Source organism: Daucus carota, chromosome 3 (assembly GCF_001625215.2).
Source record: "Daucus carota subsp. sativus chromosome 3, DH1 v3.0, whole genome shotgun sequence".
NCBI classification, from domain to species: Eukaryota; Viridiplantae; Streptophyta; class Magnoliopsida; order Apiales; family Apiaceae; genus Daucus; species Daucus carota.
Window position 1 is genome coordinate 49,886,349 of NC_030383.2, and position 11,493 is coordinate 49,897,841.

At 33.3% G+C, this 11,493-nt stretch overlaps 1 long non-coding RNA gene across 5 annotated transcripts; it reads left to right on the forward strand.

Moving 5' to 3' along the window:
* The first annotated feature begins 3,606 nt into the window (after positions 1-3,606).
* On the forward strand, positions 3,607-8,664 carry LOC108215359 (uncharacterized). 5 transcript variants are annotated; one of them, XR_010289970.1, is made up of 4 exons: positions 3,607-3,903; positions 4,262-5,807; positions 5,884-6,337; positions 8,313-8,664. It is a non-coding gene; the product is annotated as an uncharacterized LOC108215359 (long non-coding RNA). The 5 variants fall into 5 exon arrangements; XR_010289972.1 differs by lacking the exon at positions 8,313-8,664 and having other exon boundaries at positions 3,609-3,903; positions 4,262-5,245; positions 5,601-5,807; positions 5,884-6,723; XR_010289973.1 differs by lacking the exon at positions 8,313-8,664 and having other exon boundaries at positions 3,609-3,903; positions 4,262-5,245; positions 5,638-5,807; positions 5,884-6,723.
* The last annotated feature ends 2,829 nt before the right edge of the window (positions 8,665-11,493 follow it).

Genomic DNA, 11,493 nt, shown 5'->3' on the forward strand with positions numbered 1-11,493 from the left:
ATGCTAAAAAGCCGTAATTTTTTTTTTTAACTACTTTTTGGATTTCTATCCGATCTGGTAAAATAATGAGAGGCCATTCTTGTGTCAGAATTATTATGCAATTCTTTTCTATTTTCTTGCTACTCAGGGTCAAGTAAATACAGTGCAGTGGGATCCTACTGGTACCTTGGTTTGTCTTAAAATTACATATTGTTTGCACATGCTTGATTTTGAGGGATAAAGAATATGCCTGAAGACTCGAGTATGGGCATAAGTAGATCTGAGGGTCCGACTGAAATATGGGCAGACTCAGAAACAAACATCCTCGGTACATGTGAACTCTCACTAGCATCATCTACCTCAATACCAAACCCAAACTCAGAATTGTCAGAGGCTGGTGGGGGTGGTGTCTGAGGCCTTCCATCGTTATCCATAGCAAACTGCAAAATACAATATATAATAAAAGGGTTATCTTAAATCTATCGTCACTCCAAACTTATTTCCCTAACTGTCCAGACTATATCTGATAATCCAACCAACTATATATGAGTTTCTTTTATATTAGCCATACTCTATCAATCCCATCTATTTGATTAACCCTGGCTTGTTTCTGTGATCAAAACATGTGATTCCGATACCAACTTGTGACACCTTCCAAATCCGAGGCCTAGATTGGGCAGTCACATAAGCGGAAAATCATGCAAAATTTAAATATAATATTTTGACCCCAACTTACCTGTGATTTATCACAGATTATGATATGAAACAAACAAAACTAAATATTATTACAACTCAAAAGAAGGTTACAAACATAGCTCTAATTTATAGTGACACTTATAACCTGGATAATTTACGTAATTTAATCCTTACATAATTCCAACTCCACTACCTACTGCTTTTACACAACATCTAGACGATGTACCAAAAACATAACCAAGCCTATAACGATATGAACTATTCTTTCTGACAGAAAACTTGGTCCGCACTATCTTCACGCCTAGGTGTTAGGGTTAGATAATAAAACATGAGCTAAATATGCTCAACAAGTAACCAATATAATTATAAAAAAAAAGCTAAGGTTCAAGAATCAATAACCTTTATTAATAAGCGAAACCACGTTTCGGTGGAACATCAGTACTAGAGTACCAAAATTCGGTCATCATATATTATATTTAATTATTATTATTATATCATTATTAAACTCCTTTTAAAAGTATTATACTCCTATTAAAAGATATAAGACATATATATTGATGAGGACTTTTTTACATAACGGTCGATTATTCATGATACAGAATTCTATCCCAATATAACTAAAAAATTTTAATTTTTAAAACCGAAACAATTTAACTTAGAAATTAACTCTATAAAATTCTTATCACATAAATATGAATTCTCTATAAAATTTCTATCAAATAAATATAGGGAGTCGACAGAGCTTTTGTGCGGCTCTGAGAACATAAAATAAATTAAATATTTAAATAATGATTTTATTTATAAAACATATTTAAGTTATTTAACTTAAAAATTCCTTCAGACTTTTATATTAGTTTGTCATACAAACAACTAATACTCTTACATCTAAAAGAACTCCAACCCACATTAGAATTAACCTTTTCTAACTATAAAACAATTACGGATTAAATATATGTAACACAAATTAATTACAAAATTATAAATTTATCTAACAATTTAACATAGGCATTAACCATGTAGAATTTCTATCAATTAAATATGAATCAACTCAATAAAATTCATATCAAATAAATATAGGGAGTCTGCAGAGTTTTTGTGTGGATATGAGAACATAAAATAATAAAAACAGGCAAAAAAACTTTATTATTGTTTTGTTTTATTGTTGTTTCATTATCTATTGCGAATTTTATCTATAAAATATATTTAAGTTATATAACTTAAAAAAAAATTTCGACTTCTATATTAATTTTTCGTACAAACAACTACCACTCCTAGATGTGCAAGAACTCCAACCAACCAACATTACACATACCTACTATAAGTCTAAAACAATTACAATTAAATAACATTACACATACCTATTATATATAAATCTAAAACAATTACAAATTATTAATATAAATTTTAATTCATTCCGTGCTCTTCAGAAAATTGCGATAAAGATGAATAAGATGGTGGTAGCACTGACTTGACAAACATAAACTCGAAGACAATGAAGTCATTGTTCATATTGCAACATATAATAAAAGAATCGAAACACAAGTAATCCGTCAATTTGATATAAAATTAGTTTTGAAAAGTTAATTAACTTTGTCAAACTACAATATTAGTTTGTCAAACAACTACAACACCACTGTTATATTTACAAGAACTCCAAATATAATATATATATAACGTTTACATATTAGATTGAATATAACAATTATGACTTACAAATTGAATTTTATTCCAATAAATAATAAGTTTTAAAAATTTATTTAAACACGTGCTTGGCACGGGTCATCAACTAGTATTATTAAGTGACAAACAAGGTAAGGAAATACGTCTGTCTAACTTAGCTAACTTCAAGGTTTCAGAAGAAAAATAACTGGTCTGAAAATCATTTTGGGTTCCAAAAATATTTAATTTAGTCTTCAAAAACAATTTCATCAAATAAAATTTATTTTCAAAGAAATTTTAAAGAAAACATTATTATGATTGGATCCTTTCTTGACATTTTTAGATCATATGGGTGATCAGCCTCGGTCTCTTTCGACCAATCATTTTTGAAAATTTTAATAATTCAAACTTTTCCATTTCAATAGGAATTCACTTCTTTCTCAAACATTTATTTTTCAAAAATTTCGTTTACTATCTTAAACATTCATACAATTTTCATTTACAAATCAATATATGAAGATAATAATTTAAGAAACATCCCGTCATTGCTCCAACTTTACTTTTAAAAAGTTTTAAAAAAAAAATTTCATCTTCAAAGGCTCCAAATGACACATTTGGGGAAGATCATAAGTATTATCAATAATAGTATCACAGGAATAATAAGCATTATTTAACATTCTATTATATTTCAACAAAATGTTAAAGGTTCATAGGGGGCTACCTGCCTGAATGATAAGTTTCCTGTGCAACTAGTCCTCGACTTTAATTTCCTTTCCTTTACCACCTCCGGGTACCTTTGCTTTGCTCGTATCTATAATCACGAGAAACACTATTACAGTACCCTCATTAACATTCGACATTAGAACATCTTACTCTATTTATTAACTACCTTTCGATACTTACCCACATACTATACTTTTATACACATATACATATCACATAATATATATCACATAAATCACTAATAACTAATTAAACCTTTATAACCCTTTAAATAAGAGTACTGATCAATTACTCTAATCTCGAATAAAATTATCAGCCATTATAACCAACATATCTATTAATCTATTAAGTATACAAAAAATACTAACATAAACAATGACAAGTACGTATATCTTTTTTATTCTGTTTTATTCAATAATCTATCTATGATATCTATTATATCAGAACAGGTTTTTCACCTGAGCAAATTTATTCATCATGAAAAGACATAATCACCCCTCCAAACCAGCTCCAAACAAATTATTTATTATGAAAAAGACTTATTTACCCATCCAGACCTGCATCCAGACCTGGCTCCCGGTAAAACCTCTTCGCTCCTATCTCTAGTTCCAGTCTCAGTGTCTCTCTCCTCTTCGTCTACTGAAATAGTGAAATGAGTGAAACTGCTCAAATCTTCTACTCCACTTATACATGAAATTGAATGTGAGATAACCTATAAACCCCCTGGCAACCATGAAATGCCATCATTCATCGTGTTTTCTGTTACCGCAGCCTCTTTGTATTCCATGATAAAATCACATGATTTGGGCTTAGACCCCCTAGCTTCTTTTTATGCGTCGTTCCCAGGTTTCCCTTTCTTTCTCATATCATGAATTTTTGTGTGCATGATTCTTTTGTTATTGTGTTTCATCTTTGGGGCATCTCTTTTGCTCTTCTTAATGTGACCTATTTTGAATTTTGATCATCTTTTTTATTGCCTGTGATAGACTGATAGTACATATGTATGTGCATTTATGTTTGGCCTTTTATTTGTTTTCGAGAACTTGGATTATTTTGAGATTGATAGCTGAGGAGGGTGATTATACATACCCCTTTGATTTAGACTCACTTGAAAAATTTGAGGAATGAGAATCAAATGAGACGGAGGATTCTAATGTTAGGACTTCGTTTAATTATGACACATTGGCTTACGAAAATTATGCAGGACAAGCAATTAACTCAAGCGTCAGGAGCAATCGCGAGGATGAGGGATAGGTTTATTACAGCAACCGCAAATCAGATTTAACTTACTCATACAATAAGGATTTTGTTGCATCTGCCTCTGAGACTATTGTGCACCATTCCAAGCGATGGAGGAAGAGAAAGCTTGGTTTTAGGTCTCCAAAAGACAAAGGCGAACCACTGCTGAAAAAGGATTATGGTGAAGGGGGAGATGACGTTGATCGAAGGCAAATCATCAGTTCTGATGCATCTTTCTCTCTTTGGGTGAGTATTTAATACTTTTTTTCCCATGGAATATCATTTGTGTTAATAGCCTTGAATGAATTGAAATGCTTTAGCAGGTTTTTCAATTAACAGCGTTAGGGAATCATATTTTGTTTGCCATGCCTGTTTCGCTTATCTGTATGACGTCGCGATATTAGCCTGCTAAACTTACATAAGAGTCCGAACAATGGTTCATGGTTGCCATGTTTTATATTAACTTTCTGATACTAATCTTCTTTGTTTTAAAAATGGTTGTGAGGTGTTCAACCACTATTCAAGCTACGTCATTGGAACCTGCTGCTGCTTTAGAGAATGTTCCAAGCATTCGTTCTGTGTTGATGATTAGTCGGCCCAGTTGGGATCCTACAATATGAGTCCACTATCAACTCCCTTATACTGTGTTTGACGGTCATGGTGGTTCTGAGGCATCAGCATACGTCAAAAATAATGCTATGCAGTTGTTTTTTGAAGATGCTACTTTGCCACAAAAAATATGATAATGACGATAAATTATTAGAAGACCTAAGAAATTCTCATCAGAGATCATTTTTACTCCCTAACCAAGCTCTGACTGATGAATGCACTGTCTGTGACTTCTGTTGAATTGTCTTCTGGGTGTACTTGCATTGAGTAAGAGAATGGATTACGAAAACTGTCTACAGGTGGGTCTTTCTAGGATTCAAATATGCGAAAAAATGTGCAGGTATGACTTTCTGTGTGAATTATAGCTTATTGCCGTGTTAATCTATCAAGCTTTCTAAATAAAGATTTACCCTCTAACATAGGGCTCGATCAAAACAACATTAGCATGTTTGTTTCATATGTTACTTTTTTATGACTTTTGACATGGCATTTCTCTAAACTCTCCATCTGATTTTTTTTCCCCAGGCAAATTATGCTTTGCTGATTTTTGTTTTTATTTAAAGCTGATTAGCTCTTTATTTTCTGAGCTTATTAATTGTTTTCCGTTATAGGCTTTTGTCTTTCGATTTTGACAAATGTTAGTTGTGAAGTTGGATTTTATGATTGCACAGATATTATCTGTTTGCTTATTGTAGGTGGTTATAATGCATATAGAGTTTACTGTTGCTTCAGATATTGCGGTGTTGTAATGGATGAAGTAGGTAAAAGTTCATTAATCACAGAAATGCTCTCTAAGATCCTTAAAAGAGTTGTCACCAGGCAGCCATTTCACGCTTATAGTGCTTATACTGACATCTGCCAATTTAAACGCTGAAAATTTCAGCTCTGCATTTTTTCAAAAGGTAATAATTCACTTTTATGAGTTTTTGGGCCCTCTTTAACAGTGTTGGATACGTGACTGATCCGTGACTGATCCAGGGAGGCAAATGGTTGAACCGCGCCAGTTCTACATCTAAGTAAGATTCCCCTGCTGCGAGAGAAGCTGAAATGTCTTGGTGAGCTCCTGACTATTGTTTACATGCTTTTGTTACTCTGCTTAGATATATGTTGTGCTAATGCTTGCATGATAATGAATCATTGAGGTAGGAGATCTGGTCAAAGATCAAGAGTGAATGCGTAAGTCAATTCCTTCTATTTCAAAATATTAATTTTGTTTGATTTTTTTCACTACCCACCAAATTTGCTTTATAATATTATATATTATATAACTAGAAAATGCAAAACTTATATTATTATGAAATGTCTTGTGTTTATATTATAATATAGTTTCAGTTTTCTAAAATTATAAAATAATAATTTTGAATTATAATTTGACTACGGCAAATGAAAAAGACCGGCATGTCTGGACGGAGCGAGTAATTGATAATTGCAGGTACAAATCTTTGTTAATTGTTGTAGACCTATTTGTATTAACGAAGTTGTTGCAATTTTTGTTGACTACTTGGTGTTGGAGTTTAATTCTATATTCCTATGTTTAATTATTTATTTAGATTTATTTAGATAATGTTTTGGTTTTATTTGAATAAGTTTCTGTAACGTGTGTTGCTTGCAGTGAGAATAGGTCTTCAGTAGTTAAGTTTGGATAGGTTAGTCGTGGAGATATATCAGGAGGTGCTCCTAGTTTTTAGTCATCACCTTAGGTGATGGGCTTTTAAATAGTTTTAGTCTGCAGTAGTTAGTTCTTATCTATCCTGATCATTCATTTGTACGTTGTATTCTTTCCCCAAGTTATATACAGAAAATGAGTCTTTGCTCACAGCCTTCTTGTCTTTCAATTTTACTTATATAAACCACACACATCCACGTTGAGTTTCTAACACTTGGTATCAGAGCCAGGTTGTTTATGCCAAAATATATGCCGAGGTTGATGACTATGGAGACATCAAAAATCAAGGAGGGAACAGTGAGTATAAATTATCCAATGTTGTCAAAATCCAACTACACGGCGTGGTCAATGAAGATGCAGGTCTTCATGGAAGCTCAGGGAGTTTGGGAGGCTGTGGAGCCTAGTGACCCGGAGGTGAACGTTGAAAAACGGATGGATAAAATGGCGCTGGCAGCAATTTATCAAGGCATTCCAGAGGAGTTTATGTTAACTCTGTCCGGTAAGAAAACGGCTAAGGTGGCTTGGGAGGCAATCAAGACAATGTGTATGGGGGTGGAACGAGTACAGGAGGCTAGGGTGTAGACATTAAAGGGAGAATTCGAGTCTCTCATGATGAAAGACTCAGAGAAGATAGAAGATTTCTGCTTGAAACTGAGTGGCATTGTGACTAACATTCGAGTTCTTGGAGAGGCTATTGAAGAGTCCAGTGTTGTAAGGAAGATTCTACGTGCTGTGCCTGATAAGTTCCTCCAAATAGCTTCAAACATTGAACAATTTGGAGATGTTAAAGCCATGTCAGTTGAGGAACTGGTGGGACGTCTCAAGGCCCATGAAGAAAGAATGAAAGGTAGGAGTGAGCAAAGTGAGCAACAACAACTTCTCTTAGCTAAGAAATGGAAGGGCAGACTGGACAAGAGCAAGATAAAATGTTTCAATTGCAACATTTATGGTCACTTCGCCTCAGAGTGTGACAAACCTCGACGAAAGAAAGAACGCTGTCAAGAAGCAAATCTAGCACAGCTTCATGACGACGAACCAGCATTGCTGTAGAGGCCATATGGGCCAACAAAGACAAGCCATACGGGCTTGTGAATAATAGCCATAAGGGCTGTGAAAGGGATGCCATATGGGCAGGAAATAAATTGCCAGAGGGGCAAACAAGGAAGCCAAAAGGAGCTGTGATCAGTGGTGCCATATGGGCACAGAAAGGCCACACGGGCTGGATCAATGTATTTGCCATACGGGCATGAAGAAGCCGTTTCAGTTCAAGGCATGCCATACGGGTAGCTGAAGAATTGATAGATAATATAGAATTAAGGGGGAGATTGTTGGAGTTTAATTCTATATTCCTATGTTTAATTATTTATTTAGATTTATTTAGATAATGTTTTGGTTTTATTTGAATAAGTTTCTGTAACGTGTGTTGCTTGCAGTGAGAATAGGTCTTCAGTAGTTAAGTTTGGATAGGTTAGTCGTGGAGATATATCAGGAGGTGCTCCTAGTTTTTAGTCATCACCTTAGGTGATGGGCTTTTAAATAGTTTTAGTCTGCAGTAGTTAGTTCTTATCTATCCTGATCATTCATTTGTACGTTGTATTCTTTCCCCAAGTTATATACAGAAAATGAGTCTTTGCTCACAGCCTTCTTGTCTTTCAATTTTACTTATATAAACCACACACATCCACGTTGAGTTTCTAACACTTGGTGTAATCAAATATAAACCAGCTCCTTTTCATCTCAGGCCCATTCAGATTTCAAACCTTGTACACCAAAGTACAAATAGTATAGAGAAAATTTCATGGCCCTATAGCTCTTCTTCCAGAAACTATGGTTCTTCCGATATGTTCACAAATGATTAGGATTTGCAGAGGACGGTTTTGAGATGGGCTTATGAGGCTATGAGCAAAGCGTCGTCATTGTGTTCAGGAGCTTAAATAAAGAGAGACTAAAATAGTATATACAGATTTTTAACAAGGCTGACTAGATGGACAAAAATAATAATCATGTATCAGCATATTGTAGAGGCTTTAATGGTGCCCTCTGCTTTACACACAAATAAGTGTCCATTTATTAGTATTCTCGCTCATATATCACTCCACTTCAGAATCAATCCTATATACGACAATGATGTGAACTTTCTGCTTATGTGTAACTGTTATAGTAGGAGCTTATCGTGGGAGGAAGAGTTGTGCTTTTGTCATTGTGTTTGTTGTGTACTTGCTCAGTTCTGCTCCATGCAACTTTAGTCACTTTTCAACCCTCTTTTTCCTTTATCTCAAATATTTAAACCTTTAGAATATAGTATAAGATCAGTGATGTCAATGAGTGCTCCAACATATAGTATTTAGGAGTTAAAATTTTAATTGAATTAAGGTATATAGGTTGAATACTTCATTTGATCAAATAATTATTGATGCTTTATAAAATTTTATATTTATAATAAACTTTGTTGTTTCATGAGAAAAACAGGTTGGAATAGAAAATAAATTATATTGGAGATTTAGAATCACACTAGCATAGGACTTAACACAGTGTCTTCTGTAATAGAAACTCACTGGAATTTGGAGATGCTCTAATTTTAATGTATAAATATTTAATTATATAATATTACCATTATATAACACTACAAACATTCTATTTCTTTATAATTGCATTTAAACTCTTGGAATGTTTTTTTAATATTAAAAGATTAGATAAAAAATCTTTGGATATCGTTTTAGATGCATTACCTATCTATTACTCTATTACTATGTTAAACTGCGACGAGGGGCAAAATGTGCCGGTTTATTACTCACGAAAGTACTCATTTAACCTTATTTTACTGGTAATAATAGGAATGCCCCTGCTACTATTTATGACACGATGTGTTCATTCCATTGAACAATTTCTTGCTCAATTTCATCGACGGTCCGAGCACATATCCGTAACATCCTTCAACCTACATATCCATCTAATTAGGTGTATTGTCGGAATATTGCTTGGTACGTTCTCTTCCCTATAATTGCCATACATGATTGTGATATGTGTTTTTTCTTGGCATTCGTATCGGTTCTTGAAAACAAGAAAATAAATAAATGTGCTCAGATCTGGGGTTTTAATTGTATAGGCTCTACTTCTATGTTTTCTCTTGTTTTCCATGTGCAAGTAAGTGCCTTTTCTCCCCTTTTAGTCATTTTCTTATAAGAAATGTATATATAATTAAGAATCATTGAGTAGATTATATGGATATAGTCATATAGAGGTCCACCGTACAAGTACATGGAATAATTAGGTCAACATTCATAGTAATTCTATAATTTGTTTCATTTTATAATTGTGTATGGAAATTCGATGTACTTATGTTTAGGATTAATGAGTGTTAAGGATGGAGTTAATTTGTTCAATACTTTGTTTATTTATTGAATTATGATGTGATGATTGTGTTTGCTTTAATGATTAACACTAGTATATGTTAATTTTGATTCTCAGATCATGAAATGCTATTTGGAGGGTCTACTTTTGAGATTTTTCCTCAGCTGCCTACCAATACAACATTTTCTTTGGGACAATAAATTTTTAAACATGCTTTGGTTTTCTGTAAGCCGAATAGGTTAATCAGTTATTATATGATCCCTACCAAAAAAACTTGAAACTCATTCAAGGTCTGCTCTTATATTTGGATTCCCATTCCTTGACTTAAATGTTACTGATTGAACGAATAACAAAGCCGCACATCTGAAAATGACAGTTGCCGAGTTGTCTTTATTACCCGTGTGGGTATGGAGCAGGCATATCATCATAAGGTGCCATGTTGGGAACACACATTAATACATATTCAAGTGGGAAGTTTTGGCCTTATGCTCACTTTTGTTCTGATAAATTTAGTGTACGCTTGTATCTGTGATCTTAGATGCACCTGGTCTTCAATATCGCTTTCTTTTGGTTTTTGGTTTTTATTGAATTTAGGTGTATTTTATTTGAAGTGCACATTTGAATGTTTATTTGGTTGTAATTAGTTCAAAGCTGCCCGAGGTACCAAATAGTTTAGAGTTGCCTGAGGTTCAGGTCCACTTAATTCAAACAATAGTTATTATAGTTTATGTTATAGCTCAAGCCATTGTGCACTTGAATACTTGGACGTTATTTTTTGTGTTGTTTTCTGAAAAGTATTAAGTAAAATTTGGATGATTTTGTGCCATCTGTACATATAAAGTATGATAAGTTATATAGTATTAGAGACTATTTGGTTGTTAAATGTTTTAATAATCTCAGTTAATGATATTTCCAATTTTTAGGGATTACCTTTCTTGTGTTCAGCCTCTTAGGAACTGGTTTGGGAGGTGTCTTAAGAAAGTAATGAAAAAACATTTTATATTCCTTGAAAACAATGATTGAAACCCCACCCATCCTGGGAATAAGTGCGTATTATATCCTTGTAAACCTTCTAAATTATCTTACAAGACTTATCAAGTGTGTTGCTCTCTGTTTTTTTATTGTAGAAAGTATTCTTCAGGCAAACTAGATTTTTGTTTATTTCATGTTGACGACACTCTTATACGCTGCAATTTCCTTTTGTAGATAAATTACACCGGTTCTGGGAAAAGGAGCATGATTGGGGTTGGAATTGACACTGACACACTGAAAATCAAAGCTCAAGTGCAAGTCATTAGGTTTGATACTGAACACTCATCATTACTTGTATCATTGTATGTTCGCTTGCTGCTTTGCATTTTGGTATATATTTTCAAATATTACATATATCACATGCTTCAAAATTGTGGATTTCATTAATTACGAGTACCATTTATTTTTTTCAGTTGCCTTGTGCAATAGTAATATGTTTTTCAAATACAAATATTCCTCACGTTTCTGTTCTATCTTCAAACACTTTTCCAATTTCCATTATGTTCTTATATTTTGATCAACTCTGTTAGGAACCTTGT